Here is a 23,214-nt window from a genome sequence, read left to right on the forward strand (position 1 = left end):
GAATGCCTTTTATTCCATTTGGGCTATTAACATTTGGCCTGCAACAATAAACAATTAGTTAATAAATAGATATAATTAATCAACACTAATTATTTATTTTGCTCAAAAATAATGTTTGTCATCATTAATTAATTTAGTTAATTTCTTAACTCAACAATCTCCCCCTTGATGACAAACATGATTTAAGCAATAATCAAAAGGAAATAAGTTTGAGTTAGGTTTAGAAAACTCCCTTTGATTTTATGTTGCTCCCCCTATCCTTTTCAACAGTAGCTCCCCCTGAATCTATGCTTTCCTCTTTATCCCTGTTTCACATTGTTCTTAAGGAAAGCACGATAATGAGTTATGTACAATATATCTTGTACAAGGGATATCAAATGAGCAACATCACATAATCAGCCCAACATCAAGCTATTATCAGCAAACAAATTCAGCATGTGAAAACAAGTATTAATGCAGCAAGAATAAGTAAGAGGTACTAGGATCTACTATCCTATTGCTAATTTTACTCCCCCTTTTGTCATCAAGGGCGGATAAGAGCAACAAAAACAAAGTCTTGTATCCTGCAGAAAAGAGTTAGAGCACAGACCAAAGTACTAATTAAGCTGTCTAAAGTGTACCAATATTAAGAGTTATTACAGTCATCCAAAATGAAATAGTTCAAAAGTAGCAAAAGAAGCAGAAATCATGAGACAAAAAGAGAGCAGCAGTAGTTTTTATGAGACAAATCCTAGGCATCAGAACCATTCCCCTCCGAAACAGCATCCTCTTCAACATCAGTGGCAACATCTTCATCATTTTGAAGGTTATCAATGAAGGTCATCAGTACAGCCACCCTATCCCTTGATTTCTTCAGGAAGTTCTCATGCTTGCTAGCCAGCTTCCTTTTCTCTTTGCTTAATTCAATCAAGTGGTTTGATTGGGAGACAAACTCTTGAGCAACATCCCTGACCACATTCAGCAGAGTGGATTTCTTCCCAGTGGAAATGGAAGTACCCTCAGTGGAAGGAGCAGTAGAATCCTCAGGGACAAAATCCTCATCTTCATCATCTAGGACGACTCGTTCAGATCGAGTGGGTCCTTTGTTCTGTTTCACTGAACCACCCCCTTTTAGGTATGAATGTCTGTTCTCATATTTCTCATTGGTCAAGTCAACACCAAAATACTCAAAAATACAAGTTAGAAACATGCCATAAGGTAGAGCTTTGTCCTTTTCACTTCTAACAGAATCAAACATGTATCTAACCATCAAATATGCAAATGAAATTTCAGTTTTGGTGAGAATGGCATATAAAACAAGAGTGTCAGTGTATGAAACCCTTTGATATGAACCACTTTGAGGAAGTATAATGTGGTTGACCATTCGGTGCAACTGAGCACGTTCATATCCTAGGGCTTTGTGTGTGGGTGTAATGCCATCTATTAAGGAAACATGTTCACAAATACTAGCCAGGGCATCATTGTATGAAACACCAACTCCTTCATCCCACTTAACTGACGTGTATGCACAAGGCCCAACATCAGTATACTTCAAAGCTTCACTGATGGTCTCATTGTTTAAAATGATATCTCGGCCCTTGACATACGAATGAGCAGTGCCTTCATGATAAGTCATGTTTGCATAAAACTCTTTGACCAACAATGGATAAACAGGTTTTTTGATGTCAAAAAGGTGATTCCAGTCCAGAAAAATTAAGTTGTCAACAAAAGGAAAACCTTTTCTTTTCAAAGATGGCAGATCAGCGAGAAATGAAGAGCATAAGGTACGATACTGGATGACTCCCTCATAAAAATCATTATTCATGGCAGATTTGAATCTATAGGGGTTATAGTTTGAATGAGAGGTCATAAAATGGGATTTGTGATCAAATGGTCCAATTTCTGGTTCTTTAACATTTTTTAGAGAGACTCGAGTGTTACCTCTCTGTGAACGCACAGGAACTGACCTTGCCCTTTGTTGTTGTGGCTCAGGAACAGGTTCCTCCATCGCCGGACGCTTCCCTTTGGATGAGGGTGGCTTTGAAGAGCCAGGTTTTGAAGAGGCAGGTTTGGAAGGCGTCGCCTTTAGTGGTGGAGTTGGTTTGGCAGAGGCAGGGAACCTTGGAGTGTTTTTGGTTCGAGCCATAGGGTCACAGCGAGGAGGAGAGGTAGGAGGAGAAGGAGAAGGGGTAAAGGTTCGGTCTTGAGAGCGAGTGGAAGGCTTTGTGGGTGGTTTGTAAATCTTCTCACGAGGAGCCCTTTTTGCAATGACTTTCTTCCTCATTTTGGTTAAAATGATGCCTTTGATGAAAGAGAGATAGTGGTGTGAGAGGAAAGAAACCAAAGGGTTGAGGAGAAGTTATGGAGGGAAGAGAGGGAGTGTTGGTAACCGCCATGCAACTGCATCACCATTTGAAAAGACTTGACAAGACATGACATCATAAAGGAAAGGATTTTATTTGATTTTCAAAAATTAATTTTTAAAATTTGAAAGACAATCAGCATTAAATTGAAACTCCTTTTGGACCAAAATCAAAAAATTAAGGTTGCCAAAAAAAACTTTCCGGCCAAAAAAAAACTTTTAATGAAAACTTAAACACACAAGTAAGAATGTAACATTCACATTGGGCCCAGATGTGGTTTGAATTAATGAAACATATAGGACTACCCAGATCTGAATTGATGTTGGCCCATATTGATTTTTCACTTGCAATAAGCCCAGAACACGCTGTTTTGAAGGAAACATTCATCATCTGCCCAGAATTGTCTCATACCTGTTTATGAGACAAAATTCTCCAGCAAACACATCAGCACTTTTCAAATAAAGAATTATAACTCAAAATTCCTAGACAAGTCCTAAGCATGCAGAATCTATCCTCAGCTAATAGTTTAGTAAAAATATCTGCTAATTGCTCTTCTGATTTAACAAATTGAATGCAAATATCCCCCTTTTGGACATGTTCTCTTATTGAGTGAAATTTTACTTCAATATGCTTAGTCCTAGAGTGCAGAACTGGATTTTTAGAAATATTGATGGCACTCATATTATCACACATTAAGGGAATATTTTCAGCATTTAATTTGTAATCAGCAAGTTGTGTTTTTAACCATAAAAGCTGAGAACAACAAGAAGAAGCAGCTATATACTCAGCATCTGCAGTGGATAAGGCCACTGTTGGTTGCTTCTTACTTGACCAAACATTTAAGGACTTTCCAAGGAAGCAACATAAACCAGAAGTGCTCCTTCTATCAACTCTGTCACCAGCAAAGTCTGCATCACAATAACCAACTGCAGAAAAATCATCAGTCTTAGGATACCAAAGACCAAAGTTGGATGTGCCATGAACATATCTAATGATCCTTTTAACCGCAGAAAGATGTGACTCCTTAGGTTTGGATTGGAACCTGGAACACAATCCAACACTTTGCACAATATCGGGTCTAGAGGAGGTTAAGTACATAAGAGAACCAATCATCCCTCTATACCTAGTCTCATCAACATCTTTCTCATTTTCTCCCTTATCCAATTTAGAATTCGGGTGCGTGGGAGTTCCCATGGTTTTGGCATTTTCAAGACCAAATTTCTTAACTAATTCCTTGGCATACTTTTCTTGATGAATGAAAATACCATTTTCAGTTTGTTTAATCTGTAGCCCAAGGAAAAAATTAAGTTCACCCATCATACTCATGTCAAATTCACTTGTCATGAGCTTTCCAAATTCAGTACAAAGAGATTCATTTGCTGATCCAAAAATAATGTCATCAACATATATTTGGACTAAAATAAAAGAATCATTAGAATTCTTGATAAATAGAGTTGTATCAGTGGTGCCACTTTGAAAACCATTTTTCAAAAGAAAAGAGCTAAGTCTCTCATACCAAGCTCTAGGAGCTTGTCTTAAGCCATAGAGAGCTTTAGACAATTTAAAAACATGATCAGAATGCTCTTTATTTTCAAAACCAGGAGGCTGCTCCACATATACTTCTCTATCTATCACACCATTTAAAAATGCACATTTCACATCCATTTGATATAATTTAAAACCACAAAATACAGCATAGGCTAGGAGAAGTCTAATGGCTTCCATTCGTGCAACAGGGGCAAAGGATTCATCAAAGTCTATTCCTTCTTCTTGGTCATATCCTTGTGCCACTAGCCTTGCCTTGTTTCTTGCAATGCTACCATCTTCTCCCAACTTGTTCCGGAATATCCACTTGGTGCCGGTCACTTTCTTTCCACTTGGCCTTGGAACCAACGTCCACACTTAGTTCTTTTCAAACTCAAGAAGCTCATCCTCCATAGCCTTGATCCAAGAGGGGTCACTAAGGGCTTCCTTGATGTTTTGAGGCTCCATTTGTGAGAGGAGGGCAATGTTTGAACCTTCATTTGCCTTTCTAGTGGAAGACCTAGTTTGCACTCTGATGAGCGGATAATTTGTACGCTTTTTGGCATTGTTTTTAGTATGTTTTTAGTAGTTTTAGTTGAGTTCTTAGTATATTTTTATTAGTTTTTAGTTAAAATTCACTTTTCTGGACTTTACTATGAGTTTGTGTGTTTTTCTATGATTTCAGGTATTTTCTGGCTGAAATTGAGGGATCTGAGCAAAAATCTGATTCAGAGACTGAAAAGGACTGCAGATGCTGTTGGATTCTGACCTCCCTGAATTCGAAGTGGATTTTCTGGAGCTACAGAAGCCCAATTGGCGCGCTCTCAACGGCGTTGGAAAGTAGACATCCTGGGCTTTCCAGCAATATATGATAGTCCATACTTTGCCCAAGATTTGATGGCCCAAACCGGCGTTCAAAGTCACCTACAGAAATTCCAGCGTTAAACGCCGGAACTGGCACCTAAATGGGAGTTAAACGCCCAAACTGGCACCAAAGCTGGCGTTTAACTCCAAGAGGAGTCTCTACACGAAAATGCTTCATTTGCTCAGCCCAAGCACACACCAAGTGGGCCCGGAAGTGGATTTTTATGTCATTTACTCATCTCTGTACACCCTAGGCTACTAGTTTTCTATAAGTAGGACCTTTTACTATTGTATTTTCATCTTTGGATTATTTTTAGATCCTTTGATCATCTTTGGACATCTAGTTCTTAGATCATTGGGAAGCTGGCCATTCGTCCATGCCTAGACCTTGTTCTTATGTATTTTCAACGGTGGAGTTTCTACACACCATAGATTAAGGTGTGGAGCTCTGCTGTACCTCGAGTATTAATGCAATTACTATTGTTCTTCTATTCAATTCCGCTTGTTCTTTGTCCAAGATATCACTTGTTCTTCAACTTGATGAATGTGATGATCCGTGACACTCATCATCATTCTCACTCACGGACAAGGTGACTGACAACCACTCTTGTTCTACAAGCAATCAAGGCTCTAGTGTTTATCTCTTGGATTCTTTAACCGGAATCTTCGTAGTATAGGCGAGAACTGATGGCGGCATTCAAGAGAATCCGGAAGGTCTAACCTTGTCTGTGGTATTCTGAGTAGGATTCAATGATTGAATGACTGTGACGTGCTTCAAACTCCTAGCAGGCGGGGCGTTAGTGACAGACGCAAAAGAATCGATGGATTTTATTCCGGCCTGACCGAGAACCGACAGCTGATTACCCATGCTGTGACAGAGCATAGGCGACGTTTTCACTGAGAGGATGGGAGGTAGCCACTGACAACGGTGAAACCCTTGCATAAGCTTGCCATGGAAAGGAGTAAGAAGGATTGGATGAAGACAGTAGGAAAGCAGAGAGACGGAAGGGAAGGCATCTTCATTCGCTTATCTGAAGCTCTCACCAATGATATACATAAGTATCTCTATCTTTATCTTTATGCTTTATTCGTTTATCACTATACCCATTTGAGTCTGCCTGACTGAGATTTACAAGATGACCATAGCTTGCTTCATACCACCAATCTCCGTGGGATCGACCCTTACTCACGTAAGGTATTACTTGGACGACCCAGTGCACTTGCTGGTTAGTTGTGCGAAGTTGTGTTTATGCCATGGTATTGAGCACCAAGTCTTTGGAGCCATTACCGGGGATTGTTCTGTGTATTAAAAAGTAGTGATCACAATTTCGTGCACCAAGTTTTTGGCGCCGTTGCCGGGGATTGTTCTTGTATATGGACAACTGACGGTTCATCTTGTTGCTTAGATTAGGTATATTTTTTTTCGGAGTTCTTAAGAATGAATTCTAGTGTTTCATGATGATCTGTTGAAATCTGGCTGGCTGAGAAGCCATGTCTAATCCTATTGGACCGAGGTTTCAACTAATCATCACAATAGCTTTTTGATCTCTATCAATCTTGCTATTGGAGCAATGATCTGCTAAGGCTTGGCTGGCCATTGGCCATGTCTAGTGTTTTGGACCGAAGCTTTCTTTGAAAGCTTGGCTGGCTGTGAAGCCATGTCTAATTCCTGGACCGGAGTCTTAGACTAGCATTGCAATGATTCCTGGAATCCAAATTGAGAATTCTGAAACCTTTATTTTCTATTTTCATATAATTTTTGAAAAATCCAAAAATATTGCATGTTTCTGTTCTTCTTGCATTCATGCATGTGTCTTCTTTGATCTTCAAGTTGTTCTTGATGATTTCCTTGTTTTGATCTTTGAATTCTATTGACTTGAGTATTTCTGTTGTTTGTCATATGCATTCTCATTTTGTTAGTGTCAATAGTATACAAACTGCTAAGTTTGGTGTCCTGCATGCATTGTTATTTGATTTTAGTTGCATTTTGATTATTCCGCATTATTAAAAATCCAAAAATATTTTTAATTTGTGTCTTTTCAAGTCAATAATACAGAGAATTGAAGAATCAGAACATACTGCAGAGGAATTATACAGAAAAAGCTGGGCGTTCAAAACGCCCAGTGAAGAAGGACAGACTGGCGTTTAAACGCCAGCCAGGGTACCTGGTTGGGCGTTTAACGCCCAAAAAGGTAGCATTTTGGGCGTTAAACGCCAGAATGGATACCATTCTGGGCGTTTAACGCCAGGATGGCACAAGGGGGAAGATTTTGTTTTCAAATCAAATTTTTTTCAAGTTTTCAAAGTTTTTCAAAACCAAATCTTTTTCAAATCAAATCTTTTCAATCAAATGTTTTCAAAATCAATTTCTTTCCTTTTTCAAAGATACTTACTAACAATTAATGATTTGATTGAACATCTCAAGTATATTGCCTTTTCTGTTGAGAAAGGTTTAATGTTTGAATCATATCTTTTCTTGTTAGGCAAGTCATTAAGTTTTCAATCAAATCTTTTTAATTTCTAGTTTCAAAATCTTTTTCAAAAATCACTTGATTTCTTTCCCACTCTTATTTTCGAAAATCAATTAGTGTTTTTCAAAAATATTTTCAAAATCTTTTACTTAATTTTCGAAAATTACTTCCCTTCTTCTCACATCCTTCTATTTATGGACTAACACTGTCCCTTAATGCAAAATTCGAACTCCATCTTCTTTGATAAGTTCGAATTTTCTACTTCTTCATTCTATTTTTCTTTTTCCTCTGACACCTCAAGGAATCTCTATACTGTGACATAGAGGATTCCATATTTTCTTGTTCTCTTCTCTTTCATATGAGCAGGAGCAGAGACAAAGGCATTCTTGTTGAAGCTGACCCTGAACCTGAGAGGACCTTGAAGCGAAAGCTAAGAGAAGCTAAGGCACAACTCTCTGTAGAGGACCTAACCGAATTCTTCAAAGAAGAAGAAGACATGGCAGCCGAAAACAACAACAATGCCAACAATGCAAGGAAGGTGCTGGGTGACTTTACTGCACCTACTCCCGATTTCTATGGGAGAAGCATCTCTATCCCTGCCATTGGAGCAAACAACTTTGAGCTTAAGCCTCAATTAGTTTCTCTAATGCAACAAAATTGCAAGTTCCATGGACTTCCACTGGAAGATCCTCATCAATTTTTAGCTGAATTCTTGCAAATCTGTGACACAGTCAAGACTAATGGGGTAGACCCTGAGGTCTATAGACTTATGCTATTCCCTTTTGCTGTAAGAGACAGAGCTAGGATATGGTTGGACTCTCAACCTAAGGAAAGCCTGGACTCTTGGGAAAAGCTAGTCAATGCCTTCTTGGCAAAGTTCTTTCCACCTCAAAAATTGAGTAAGCTTAGAGTGGAAGTCCAAACCTTCAGACAGAAGGATGGTGAATCCCTCTATGAAGCTTGGGAAAGATACAAACAATTAATCAGAAAATGTCCCTCTGACATGCTTTCTGAATGGAGCATCATAGGTATTTTCTATGATGGTCTCTCTGAACTATCCAAGATGTCTTTGGATAGCTCTGCTGGAGGATCTCTTCATCTGAAGAAGACGCCTACAGAGGCTCAAGAACTAATTGAAATGGTTGCAAATAACCAATTCATGTACACTTCTGAAAGGAATCCTGTGAACAATGGGACTAGTCAGAAGAAATGAGTTCTTGAGATTGATACTCTGAATGCCATACTGGCTCAGAATAAAATGTTGACTCAACAAGTCAATTTGATTTCTCAAAGTCTGTCTGGAATGCAAAATGCACCAAACAGTACTAAGGATGCTTCATCTGAAGAAGAAGCTTATGATCCTGAGAACCCTTCAATGGAAGAGGTGAAATACCTAGGAGAATCCTATGGTAACACCTATAATTCTTCATGGAGAAATCACCCAAATTTCTTATGGAAAAATCAAGAGAGACCTCAACAAGGTTTCAACAACAATAATGGTGGAAGAAACAGGTTTAGCAATGGCAAGCCTTTTCCATCATCTTCTCAGCAACAGACAGAGAATGCTAAACAGAACCCCTCTGACTTAGCAACCATGGTCTCTGATCTAATCAAGACCACTCAAAGTTTCATGACTGAAACAAGGTCCTCCATTAGGAATTTGGAGGCACAAGTGGGACAGCTGAGCAAGAAAGTTACTGAACTCCCTCCAAGTACTCTTCCAAGCAACACAGAAGAAAATCCAAAAGGAGAGTGCAAGGCCATCAACATGGCCGAATTTGGAGAGGAAGAAGAGGAAGTGGACGCCACTGAGGAAAGCCTCAATGGGCGTGCACTGACCTCCATAGAGTTCCCCAATGAGGAACCATGGGAATCTGAGGCTCAAAATGAGACCATAGAGATTCCACTGGATTTACTTCTGCCTTTCATGAGCTCTGATGAGTATTCTTCCTCTGAAGAGGATGAGTATGTCACTGAAGAGCAAGTTGCTAAATACCTTGGAGCAATCATGAAGCTAAATGACAAGTTATTTGGAAATGAGACTTGGGAGAATGAACCTCCTTTGCTCACCAAAGAACTGGATGACTTGTCTAGGCAGAAATTACCTCAAAAGAGACAAGATCCTGGGAAGTTTTCCATACCTTGTACCATAGGCACCATGACCTTCCAGAAGGCTCTGTGTGACTTAGGGTCAAGTGTAAACCTCATGCCTCTCTCTGTAATGGAGAAGCTAGGGATCTTTGAGGTACAAGCTGCAAGAATCTCACTAGAGATGGCAAACAACTCAAGAAAACAAGCTTATGGACTTGTAGAGAATGTTTTGGTTAAGATTAAAGACCATTACATCCCTACTGATTTCATAGTCCTAGAGACTGGGAAGTGCATGGATGAATCTATCATCCTTGGCAGACCCTTCCTAGCCACAGCAAAGGCTGTGATTGATGTTGATGGAGGTGAACTGATCATTCAAGTGAATGAAGAATCCTTTGTGTTTAAGGCTCAGGGATATCCCTCTGTCACCATGGAGAGGAAGCATGAAGAGCTTCTCTCAATTCAGAGTCAAACAGAGCCCCCACAGTCAAACTCTAAGTTTGGTGTTGGGAGGCAACAACCAAACTCTAAGTTTGGTGTTGAACCCCCACATTCAAACTCTAAGTTTGGTGTTGGGAGGTTCCAACATTGCTCTGAGTATCTGTGAGGCTCATTGAGAGCCCTCTGTCAAGCTACTGACATTAAAGAAGCGCTTGTTGGGAGGCAACCCAATGTTATATTTTATCTATTTCCCTTTGTTATTTTTTGTTATTTTGTAGGTTGATGATCATGAGAAGTCACAAAATCAATTGAAAAAGCAAAAACAGAATAAAAAACAGGAAGAAAAACAGCACACCCTGGAGGAAGAACCCACTGGCGTTTAAACGCCAGTGAGGCTAGCAGTTGGGCGTTTAATGCCCAGTCTGGCACCATTCTGGGCGTTTAACGCCAGAAAGGGGCACCAGACTGGCGTTAAACGCCAGGAAAGGGCAAGAACCTGGCGTTAAACACCAGGAATGGGCACCAGCCCGGCGTTTAACGCCAGAAATGGCTCAAAACGTGATTTTGAATGCCATTTGGTGCAGGGATGACTTTTCCTTGACACCTAAGAATCTGTGGACCCCACAGGACCCCCACCAACCCCCCCACTCTCTCTTCTTCACCCATTCACCAATCACCTCAATACCTCTTCACCAAAAACCCCTCACCTATCAAATCCCATCTTTCTCTACACCACTCACATCCATCCTTCATAAAACCCCACCAACCTCACCCTTCAAATTCAAACCACTTTTCCTCCCATACCCACCCATAATGGCCGAACCCCATCTCCCCCCTCTCCTATATAAACCCTTCTTCACCCCTCCATTTTCACACATCCTAAACACCACTTATCCCCCTCTTTGGCCGAATACACCACCATTCCCTTCTTCCTCATTTCTTCTTCTTCTACTCTCTTCTTTCTTCTTTTGCTCGAGGACGAGCAAACCTTTTAAGTTTGGTGTGGTAAAAGCATTGCTTTTTGTTTTTCCATAACCATTTATGGCATCCAAGGCCGGAGAAACCTCTAGAAAGAGGAAAGGGAAGACAAAAGCTTCCACCTCCGAGTCATGGGAGATGGATAGATTCATCTCAAGGGTGCATCAAGACCACTTCTATAAAGTTGTGGCCTTGAAGAAGGTGATCCCCGAGGTCCCCTTTTCACTCAAAAAGGGTGAATATCCGGAGATCCGACATGAGATCCGAAGAAGAGGTTGGGAAGTGCTTACCAACCCCATTCAACAAGTCGGAATCTTGATGGTTCAAGAGTTCTATGCCAATGCATGGATCACCAAGAACCATGATCAAAGTGTGAACCCGGACCCAAAGAATTATCTTACAATGGTTCGGGGGAAGTACTTGGATTTTAGTCCGGAAAATGTAAGGTTAGCATTCAACTTGCCCATGATGCAAGGAGATGAACATCCTTACACAAGAAGGGTCAACTTTGATCAAAGGTTGGACCAAGTCCTCACAGTCATATGTGAAGAGGGCGCACAATGGAAGAGAGATTCACGAGGGAAGCCGGTTCAATTGAGAAGGCATGACCTCAAATCCGTGGCTAGAGGATGGTTGGAGTTTATCCAACGCTCAATCATTCCCACTAGCAACCGGTCCGAAGTTACTCTAGACCGGGCCATCATGATTCATAGCATCATGATTGGAGAAGAAGTGGAAGTTCATGAGGTCATAGCTCAAGAACTCTACAAGGTGGCGGACAAGTCTTCCACCTTGGCAAGGTTAGCCTTTCCTCATCTCATTTGTCACCTCTGTTATTCAGTAGGAGTTGACATAGAAAGAGACACCCCCATTGATGAGGACAAGCCCATCACCAAGAAATGGATGGAGCAAACAAGAGATCCCTCTCATCATGAGATCCCTGAGATACCTCAAGGGATGCACTTTCCTCCACAAGACTATTGGGAGCAAATTAACACCTCCCTAGGAGAATTGAGTTCCAACATGGGACAACTAAGGGTGGAGCACCAAGAACACTCCATTCTCCTCCATGAAATTAGAGAAGATCAAAGAATCATGAGAGAGGAGCAACAAAGACAAGGAAGAGACATTGAGGAGCTCAAGCACTCCATAAGATCTTCAAGAGGGAGAACAAGCCGCCATCACTAAGGTGGACCCGTTCTTTAATCTCCTTGTTCTTTATTTTTCTGTTTTTCGAATTTTAGTGCTTATGTTTATCTATGTTTGTGTCCTATGATCATTAGTGTCTTAGTGTCTATGCCTTAAAGTTATGAATGTCCTATGAATCCATCACCTTTCTTAAATAAACAATGTTCTTAATTGAAAAAGAGAAGAATTGCATGAATTTTGAATTTTATAACAGTTTAATTATTTTGATGTGGTGGCAACACTTTTGTTCTCTGAATGTATGCTTGAACAGTGCATATGTCTTTTGAATTTGTGGTTCATGAATATTGGCTCTTGAAAGAATGATGAAAAAGGAGACATGTTACTGAGGATCTGAAAAATCATAAAAATGATTCTTGAAGCAAGAAAAAGCAGTGAATACAAAAAAAAAGAGAAGGAGAAAAACGAAAAAAAGGGAGAAAAAGAAAAAGAAAAGAAAAAGAAAGAAATAAAGTTGTGATCCAAGGCAAAAAGAGTGTGCTTAAGAACCCTGGACACCTCTAATTGGGGACTCTAGCAAAGCTGAGTCACAATCTGAAAAGGTTCACCCAATTATGTGTCTGTGGCATGTATGTATCCGATGGTAATACTGGAAGACAGAGTGCTTTGGGCCACGGCCAAGACTCAATAAGTAGCTGTGTTCAAGAATCATCATACTTAACTAGGAGAATCAATAACACTATCTGGATTCTGAGTTCCTAAAGAAGCCAATCATTCTGAATTCCAAAGGATAAAGTGAGATGCCAAAACTGTTCGGAGGCAAAAAGCTACTAGTCCCGCTCATCTAATTTGGAGCTAAGTTTCATTGATAATTTGGAGTCTATAGTATATTCTCTTCTTTTTATCTTATTTGATCTTCAGTTGCTTGGGGAAAAGCAACAATTTAAGTTTGGTGTTGTGATGAGCGGATAATTTGTACGCTTTTTGGCATTGTTTTTAGTATGTTTTTAGTAGTTTTAGTTGAGTTCTTAGTATATTTTTATTAGTTTTTAGTTAAAATTCACTTTTCTGGACTTTACTATGAGTTTGTGTGTTTTTCTGTAATTTCAGGTATTTTCTGGCTGAAATTGAGGGATCTGAGCAAAAATCTGATTCAGAGACTGAAAAGGACTACAGATGCTGTTGGATTCTGACCTCCCTGCATTCGAAGTGGATTTTCTGGAGCTACAGAAGCCCAATTGGCGCGCTCTCAACGGCGTTGGAAAGTAGACATCCTGGGCTTTCCAGCAATATATGATAGTCCATACTTTGCCCAAGATTTGATGGCCCAAACCGGCGTTCAAAGTCACCTACAGAAATTCCAGCGTTAAATGCCGGAACTGGCACCTAAATGGGAGTTAAACGCCCAAACTGGCACCAAAGCTGGCGTTTAACTCCAAGAGGAGTCTCTACACGAAAATGCTTCATTTGCTCAGCCCAAGCACACACCAAGTGGGCCCGGAAGTGGATTTTTATGTCATTTACTCATTTCTGTACACCCTAGGCTACTAGTTTTCTATAAGTAGGACCTTTTACTATTGTATTTTCATCTTTGGATTATTTTTAGATCCTTTGATCATCTTTGGACATCTAGTTCTTAGATCATTGGGAGGCTGGCCATTCGGCCATGCCTAGACCTTGTTCTTATGTATTTTCAACGGTGGAGTTTCTACACACCATAGATTAAGGTGTGGAGCTCTGCTGTACCTCGAGTATTAATGCAATTACTATTGTTCTTCTATTCAATTTCGCTTGTTCTTTGTCCAAGATATCACTTGTTCTTCAACTTGATGAATGTGATGATCCGTGACACTCATCATCATTCTCACTCACGAACAAGGTGACTGACAACCACTCTTGTTCTACAAGCAATCAAGGCTCTAGTGTTTATCTCTTGGATTCTTTAACCGGAATCTTCGTGGTATAGGCGAGAACTGATGGCGGCATTCAAGAGAATCCGGAAGGTCTAACCTTGTCTGTGGTATTCTGAGTAGGATTCAATGATTGAATGACTGTGACGTGCTTCAAACTCCTAGCAGGCGGGGCGTTAGTGACAGACGCAAAAGAATCGATGGATTTTATTCCGGCCTGACCGAGAACCGACAGCTGATTACCCATGCTGTGACAGAGCATAGGCGACGTTTTCACTGAGAGGATGGGAGGTAGCCACTGACAACGGTGAAACCCTTGCATAATCTTGCCATGGAAAGGAGTAAGAAGGATTGGATGAAGACAGTAGGAAAGCAGAGAGACGGAAGGGAAGGCATCTTCATTCGCTTATCTGAAGCTCTCACCAATGATATACATAAGTATCTCTATCTTTATCTTTATGCTTTATTCGTTTATCACTATACCCATTTGAGTCTGCCTGACTGAGATTTACAAGATGACCATAGCTTGCTTCATACCACCAATCTCCGTGGGATCGACCCTTACTCACGTAAGGTATTACTTGGACGACCCAGTGCACTTGCTGGTTAGTTGTGCGAAGTTGTGTTTATGCCATGGTATTGAGCACCAAGTCTTTGGAGCCATTACCGGGGATTGTTCTGTGTATTAAAAAGTAGTGATCACAATTTCGTGCACCACACTCCATGAGAGACGTCCCCAATTACAAATTCTTCAGGATAATTCTTCAAGAATCTCCATTCACGAGGTTTGGTGGACTTGGAGGCAGATTCGGTCACCAATGGATTCTGTATGATGCTGTCTGCAGAATTTCCTTCAGATTCATGAGACAAAATGGAATTGTCTCTTGAATTTTCAGCATTTGCTGTTTCTGGTTCAGCTTGTCCAGAATTTTCTTTTCCATGATTCTGAGCAGCTTCATCATCCTTTTGAGCTTGATTTCCTGAATCACCATCTTCCAAAATGCTTTGCACCAAGTTAGTATCACAAAATGTAACATGTATGGATTCTTCAACAATTCTAGCATCTTGATGATAAACTCTATATGCTTTACTAGTTGTGGAATATCCTACAAACAAGCACTCATAAGCCTTTGGATCAAATTTTCCCAAATTTTCTTTGTTATTCAAAACAAAACATTTGCATCCAAAGATGTGCAAGTAATCTAAGTTTGGTGGGTAGCCTTTCCAAAGTTCATAAGGGGTTTTCTTCAAAAATTTCCTTATGATTGTTCTATTCAAAATGTGGCAAGCCGTGTTAACCGCTTCAGCCCAAAGGAATTTTGGAACATTACTCTCACAAAGCATAGCTCTTGTCATCTCTTGTAAGCTTCTATTTCTTCTTTTCACAACACCATTTTGTTGTGGTGTTCTTGGACAAGAGAAGTTGTGAGATATTCCAAATTTCTCACAAAAGGATTCAAACAAATTATTTTCAAATTCAGTTCCATGATCACTTCTTATAGAAGAGATTTTCAAATCCTTTTCATTTTGAATTTTCTTGCAAAAAGGTTCAAAGGCCGAAAAGGCTTCATTTTTGTGTGCAAGAAATAAAACCCAACCAAACCTAGTATAGTCATCCACAATTACTAAACCATAATGTTTACCACCTAGGCTTTGAGTTCTTGTTGGACCAAATAAATCAATGTGTAGTAACTCAAGTGGTCTCTTAGTAGAGATGTCTTCCTTAGGTTTAAAAGAACTTTTTGTTTGTTTTCCCATTTGGCAAGCATCACAAGTGATGTCTTTGTCAAATTTTATCAAAGGAAGACCTCTCACTAATTCTTTCTTTACAAGTTTGTTTATTTGAAACATACTTGCATGGCCCAATCTCTTGTGCCATAACCACTTTTTAGAATCTTTAGAGTGGAGACACGCTACATTTTGATCTTTTAGTTCATCAAGAGTAAGTCCATACATATTATTGAAACGCTTGGCAACAAAAATTACTTCATTTGTCTTTTCATTTACAACACAGCATTCAAGCTTTTTGAAAACAACTAAATATCCTAAATCACACAACTGACTTATGCTCAAAAGATTGTGCTTTAAACCACATACCAAAAGCACATCATCAATGAAAGTAGATTGCTCATTACCTACTTTTCCAACAGCAATGATTTTACCTTTACCATCATCTCCAAAGGTCACAAAACCTCCATCATACTTATTTAGTTTGATAAAGTAAGTTGACCTTCCAGTCATGTGCCTTGAACATCCACTATCCATGTACCACATGTCCTTTTTGTTCTTGGATGCTAGGCAAATCTGCATGAAGAGTTTCAAGTAGCTTTAGGTATCCAAACTAATTTGGATCCTTTGAAGTTAATCCATCTTGGTTGCCCAAGAGCATTGAAATCACAAACAACATTGTAAACTTTGTTTCCTACAACTCTCTTTTCAATGAAGCATTGTGCATATGAGTGACCAAATTTCTTGCAATTAACACAATGATTTTCTGATGTGTGCCACTGAAATTGAGGTGAGTTATATTGCTTGAAATGATTAAATGATTGGAATTTTCTGGTTTTTGGAGGAGATGCATTTCTTTTGACAAACTGATTTTTGTTATAATTATTCTTCTTTGCAAAAATGTCTTCACCAGAATTTTTTTGAATATTTTTACCTTTCGAAAATGAGGTTTTGTTGTAAAATGGTGGTTTCTTGAAAGCATCCTCATTTTTCGAAATGTAACCCAAACCTGGCCGGTTTGAACTCGGTTCAGTTTTTGGTGAATGCTCAGTTTCACTTGTGTATACTTCATCAAATTTTTCTTCAAATGTTGGAGCATTTTCAACACCAACTTTGTTTGGTATAGTTTTGGTATTTGATGAAGAAGCCACAAACTTTATAGTGGAAATATTAGAAACTGCATCTTCCTTGGCTATGTAGCCTAAACCAGATTTTTCAAACAATGGTCTTTGATTTGCAAGTAATTTGTCCAAGTTACTTGAACCTTGAGCAAATTTTGCTAGGTCACCATTCAACCTTTTAATTTTATCATTTAATCTTTCATTTTCAGCAATCAACTCATGAGAAGGATCCACAATGTGCTTTCCTTTTAATTTTTCAAGTTCAGATTTTAGAAATCTGTTTTCTTCAATGATGTCCAAAGCACATTCAGTTTCCTTCACCTTTTCTTTTAAAAAATTATTTTCAGCCTTTAGCACATCTCTTTCAGATCTGCATTCATTGTATTTGTCAAGCAGTTTTGAGGTGTTTAAGGTAAGATCATCAATAATAGCATGCAAGTCCTCAATGGTCAAATCATAATAATTTACCTCATCAAGATTGTTGTTTCCAGCCATGAAGCAGTCTTTGTTATCTCCTTCTGATTCTTCTTCTTCATTTGAGTCATTCTCAAGATCCTCCCAAGCTGCCATGAGTACTCTCTTTCTTTCCTTCTTTCCTTTGTCCTCCTTTTTGAGCTTTGGACAGTTTGACTTGAAGTGTCCAGCCTCCTTGCAATGATGACACGTCACCTTGCTCAAGTCTATCTTGTGCTCCTTTGAACTTGAGCCCTTGTATTTGCCTTTGCTCTTCAACATCCTTCTAAATCTCCTAGCAAAAAACAAAAGCTCGTCATCTGAAATACCATCACTTGACTCACTCTCTTTCGGTTCTATTTGTGACTTAAGGGCTATTCCCTTTTTCTTTGAGTCTGTGTTTGTGTGTGTGGCTTCATAGGCAAGGAGTTTTCCTCTCAGCTCATCATAGGTTATGGGACTTATGTTGTTACTCTCAGTTAGGACAGTGGCAGTGTTTTCCCACTCTTTTGTGAGGCTTCTAAGGAGTTTTCTCACCAATGTTTGTTCTGCATAGTTTGTACCCATAGCATCAAGGTTGTTGATTATGATTGAGAATCTCTCAAATGCTTCATCAATGCTTTCTCCATCCTTCATGCTAAACATCTCGTACTCTTTTCGCAGCATATCAATCCTCGTTTCTTTTACTTATTTAGTGCCTTCGTGTGTAACCTGGAGTTTTTCCCAGATTTCTTTGGCTGTCTTGTATCTAGACACCTTCCGGTATTCTTCAAAGCTGATAGCACAGTGAAGAAGGTTGATTGCTTTAGCATTCAGCTCTATCTTCTTCTTATCATCTTCATTCCATTCAGCTTCTTCTTTTGGAGTCACCACTCCATCAGCACTTGTTTTTGTTGGGATCTTTGGGCCGCTCACAACGATCTTCCATAGGTTGTAGTCAATGGATTGGATGAAGATCCTTATCCTTTCTTTCCAGTAGGAATAGTTCTTCCCGTTGAAGAAAGGTGGTCGGTTGTTTGACTGACCTTCAGTGAGGGTGTAGGCAACTGTGGTTGTGCCCAAGTTGTTCGCCATTGGATCTTTGCTCCAAGCGGTTAAGCTTGATTCTTGAGACCTTAGCTCCTGATACCAATTGAAGGTTGTAGTAGGCTTAGAGAAGGGGGGTTGAATCTATGCCTTCCTTTTAAGTTGCTGTTTTGACCCTTTTTAATCAAAGTTACAAATCTGATTCTGTTTGAACTCAGCAGCGGAAATTTATGAGACAATTTATTTTTGTCTCATGAATATCAGAAAACAGAGCGTGACAGAGAAGAAAAGGCTAACACCAGCATATATCCTAGTTCGGTTGTTTTGTGCTATGCAACCTACATCCAGTCTCCTCCACAAATATGGAAGAATTTCACTATAGTTAACAGTATTACATACACCAATTTCACACTCAAGTTCTAACCTAACTTGACATTGGCTATGCTAACACTTAACTATTTACTCTTAGTGCTAACCCAACTAAGAAAGGGATACCAAACAGGTTCAAGATACAAGACACTTAACCAACCTAAAGAAATCTGAAAGTAACTCTAGGCTATTCTCTCAAGTGTATCTCTCAGCCTTTTTCCACTCATGGCTTTTTCTTAAGCTTTCTCACTTTGCCTTTTCTCTCAAGAAATTACAGAAAGATAAGCTTAGAAAAGTACATTACAATCAGAAAACATGAAGGAGATTGACTTCATCAACAGCCTCTGTGCTATGCGAAAAACCAGATTAGCAAGCCTCTGATTCAGTTCTTCATACTGGCGGAATGCACCTTTGATTAGGTTACACTGTCCAGTTAGTTGAACTTCTTCAAAGTGCTCTCTCAGAACAAACACCTCAGGTTCACTGGTTTTCTCTCCTTGCCTCTGAATGAACAGCAAGCTCCTTTTTATCTTTATGCATGTTCCTTGGTTCTTCATCCAAGGTCAACACCTTGAGCCTTGAGCTTCACCAACTCACAGATTCACTTTTTCATCTTTAACATCAAAGAGTAACCTTTGCTTCTGACTTTTCCAACTTGACCGAAAGCCATGAAGAAGTAACCGAACTTGTTTTCCAATGGTCAACCAAATCTGAACCCTTGAACACCAACTTGGTCCCCAAGTTTTGATTAAGACCGTAGATACACAGCAGAATAGGGCAGAGAACAACTTTCCCTTCAAAGCCATTTTCGGATAGAGCAGAGAGTAGGGAAGAAAGGATGAAGATCTGATGCATGCAAGATGATATAGTTTACCTTTCTTAAGCTTGATTTAGCTTGGAATTTCTGTTTTAGCTTCTGTGCTTCAAGCTTCAACTCTCTCTCTCTTGCTTCTTTGGTTAATGGCTTATGGAAGAAGCTTTTCTTCTCTTTCTCTTTCTTGCTTTTTCTGAAATCTTGATGTGACTTGATTAGAAGGAAGAAGAACGTTGCTTTTAGTTAAGCAAGAGAGAGGGAATTTCAATTCTGAAATCAGTTCGGGCTTGGATCGGGTATTAGTATGCATGGCCCGATTTAATTTCTTTGGTTTCTTCCTTTGCTTTTGCTTGGGCTCTTTATTTTGCTTTCAGCCCAATATTCTTTGCTGAATGCCTTTTATTCCATTTGGGCTATTAACATTTGGCCTGCAACAATAAACAATTAGTTAATAAGTAGATATAATTAATCAACACTAATTATTTATTTTGCTCAAAAATAATGTTTATCATCATTAATTAATTTAGTTAATTTCTTAACTCAACAGACATTAAAATCTAAACTCTAATAGTGTTTAATTTATAAGTGTGAGATACCCTTCACCTGATTAACTAATTTTTAAGGTTGAATTAAACCTACATCATCTTAATTCTAAAACAAGTAAATAATATTCAATCTGAACATACATATCTTTTGAATAAAAATAATTAGTTAATCTACTAAAAAATAACAATACAATTTAAATAAAATAAAACATGGAAAAAAAATATTGTAACTGTTCATGTTAAAGATATAAATTAATCATTGATGTCTCTCCTCCTATAACCGTTAATAATTGAGATAAACACCACCAGAATAGTTAGCTAATAATCTAGCTATAACAATTACGTAGCTATTTTTCCACACCCAATTACCATTATATCATAAACTAGGAAAACATACATTTCTAATTGACATGCATGGGCTAAGTTTCCTCTGTTGTGATAAATCATTTTAATCTAAACATTATAGTTACATGCATGATAAAAGGAGTATATTTTATGTACCAACAAATTTAGCAATAAGCAGATGATGATGACATCATTAATTTAATTAGCAAGCATGGATGTCTTTCAATGATGGACCTAATAATATACTCAAAATATGGGATGTGGTATTTAATTTGAATGATTGATTCATGCATTCACTAAATCATCATCATCATCATCATCATCATTGGCCTAAAAGCTTCCTGATGTGCCTTAAACTTGAGCAGTTGAACCCCACTTGAATGAAGGTTTCAACGGATGATAATGTATACCTTTATGACAAAACAAATGGGAATATTTGTTCACTAATAATGAGACTACTGAGCTTCATGATTGCAATAATAATAATAATAATAATAATAATAACAATAATAATAGAAAAATGTTAGAACCATTAGAATTTATTATTTTTTATTATTATTTTTAGTTATCAACTAAATTTTTTTAGCTTAATGATTTAACAATATATTTTAGTCTAAATTTTTAAATATTAATAAATAACTACTGAAAAAAATAATAAATTCTGATAACTTTTTAATAATAATAATAATAATAATAATAATAATAATAATAATAATAATAATAATTGTATTAGTTTTTGTTGTGTATTAAAAATAATTACGAGAAGCCAGCCCCCGATGATGAATTGCAGCATGGGTATCAATTTATTGCCGAAAGAAAAAGTTACTAATATTTTTGTAAGTACGTACCTATAGCTAGGCAATTCCAATTGAAATTAATTAGTTGGCATTATAAATAGAAGTTACGAATAAATTATGCATTTAGTTAGTCATTCGTCACTTCTTTTCTTCCTTTTTATCATAGCTATGATTTTATTCTGTTTCCACTACTACTTTCCACGTGACATAATAAGTTTGAAAAACCTAAAAGGAGACATTGAAAATTCGAAACACAAGATTGTTGGGAGCTAAGCTGTTTGAATCAATAAAATAATTAACCCTTAAAAAAGGATGAAAGAGAGTACATAGAGTGCATGAAGATGTCTAATCTTTATTTGTTTTTAGACTATAGAAAAGGAAAAAACAAACATATTTAGGAGATAATAAGATTAATTTAAAATAACTAATCTTTTTGTTGAAATAAATGAATAATTCCATATGTAATAAATATATAATTATAAATATTATATATATAAAATTATAAATAATAAGTTAAATAAAATAATTTTAAATTATTATCTTAGTTTTATTTAGAATTAGGGTGGTAAACGGGTCTAAACTCGCCGGGTCGGCCCGTGTAATCCGTCAAAAAAGACGGATCGGAATAAAAAATTGGGACTGTCAAATAGCAAAAGCCCTCTTAATCCGCATAGCTTAAACTGCGGGCTTTGGCGAGGCGGGACAGACTTTTCTGCTGGACTTAGTATTTTTTTGTCAAGGGGGTCACTACAAGAAAATGAAGCATTTGTAACAAAAAAATTGTATCAAATTTAAAATTGTTACAATTATATGATTTTTTGGTAACAATAATTAGTTATTGTTACAAAATAAGAATATTTTGTAACAATAAGAAAATTTGTTACAAAATATTTCAATATTTTGTAACAACGTGATTTCTTTTGTTACAAATTATGTTGACTTTCGTATCGAATTGTTGTTTTGTTGTAAAATATTATAACGTTTTGAAACAAAAGATTATATTGTTGCAAAAATTCAAAATATTTTATAACAAAATATCTATTTGTTTCAAAAGGTCTAAATATTTTGTAACAAAAAATTAATTTGTCACAAAATACAATATTTTTGTAACAAATTATTTATTTGTCACAAAATTTAAAGATTTTTTACAACTAATAAAAAATTTTTATTTTAACATATTAAATGTAAGACTTTGAATTTTAAAAAATGAACATAATGAGTTATTTATGATTTATTATATTTATTTAAGATTTTATATTCAAAAATTTATTTTACTAAAAATATTTAAGTCAAATAATGATATTTTTAAGTTTAAAATTCTTTTAAAAATTAAATAATAAATCATTTAATAAATTCTTTTTACAAATTTTTAGCTAAAATATAACTTCTCCCAACCCAACTTACAAAAAAATAAAAAAATTGAGTGTTTTGGATTATGTTTATTTTATTTTGGAGACAATATTTATAATTATGTTTTGGATGAAAACTTAGTTTATAATTATATTTAGTAGATATTTATAATTACAAAGACTTTAATGTTTGTGAATATAAAAATTATAATTTTTTTATGCCTTTAGAAATTATAAATTTATTAAAATAATTATGAAATTATATATATTATTTAATAATTAATAGTTAAAAAAAAGAAGATTTGGTGGGTTTAACCTGCCAGCCCGCTAGCCCGCAGTTAAGAGGGCGGGATAGAATTTTAGGACCATCTTACTAGGCGGAGTGGGGCGGACCAACCCACCAAAAGACGGGCTTTCAATAGGGCGGGGTAGAGTAGAGCGGGCGGGGCCACCCCTACTCGAAACAAAAAAGTCTCTTTTTTTTATCTTACACAACACAAAGATTCATATTCATACATATCACTACTATTATAAATTATATAAGGTTACATTTGTCTACAAGTATAGCACACACATTGAAATATACAAAGATATAAAATTATGTTTGGCATATAAAACATAGATAAAAATATTGTGTCTTGAAATACTAAATTAATATATTTTGTGTTTATATTAAAGATACTGGCCAAAAATACCGCCTATTTTTTTCTTTTATTTATCACTATTAATGCTTGTTTGGGTACCATTAAATTGGCAAAAAAATTTAATAAAAAATATTTTTTTATTTTTTAGCATGTTTGGTAATTTTTTAGTAGTAAAAGTAAAAGTATTAGAAAAATAAAAATAAAAAATATTTTTTTTGAGAAGTTACAATTTACACTCTTTTTTAAAAAAATCTTT

General features: G+C 37.2%; 1 non-coding gene across 1 annotated transcript; it reads right to left on the bottom strand.

Moving 5' to 3' along the window:
• Positions 1–8,102: 8,102 nt before the first annotated feature.
• Positions 8,103–8,210, bottom strand: LOC130937274 (small nucleolar RNA R71). Its single transcript, XR_009068497.1, has one exon. It is a non-coding gene; the product is annotated as a small nucleolar RNA R71 (small nucleolar RNA).
• Positions 8,211–23,214: the final 15,004 nt, after the last annotated feature.

The sequence above is a fragment of the Arachis stenosperma genome, chromosome 6 (genome assembly GCF_014773155.1).
Source record: "Arachis stenosperma cultivar V10309 chromosome 6, arast.V10309.gnm1.PFL2, whole genome shotgun sequence".
Taxonomy (NCBI): Eukaryota; Viridiplantae; Streptophyta; class Magnoliopsida; order Fabales; family Fabaceae; genus Arachis; species Arachis stenosperma.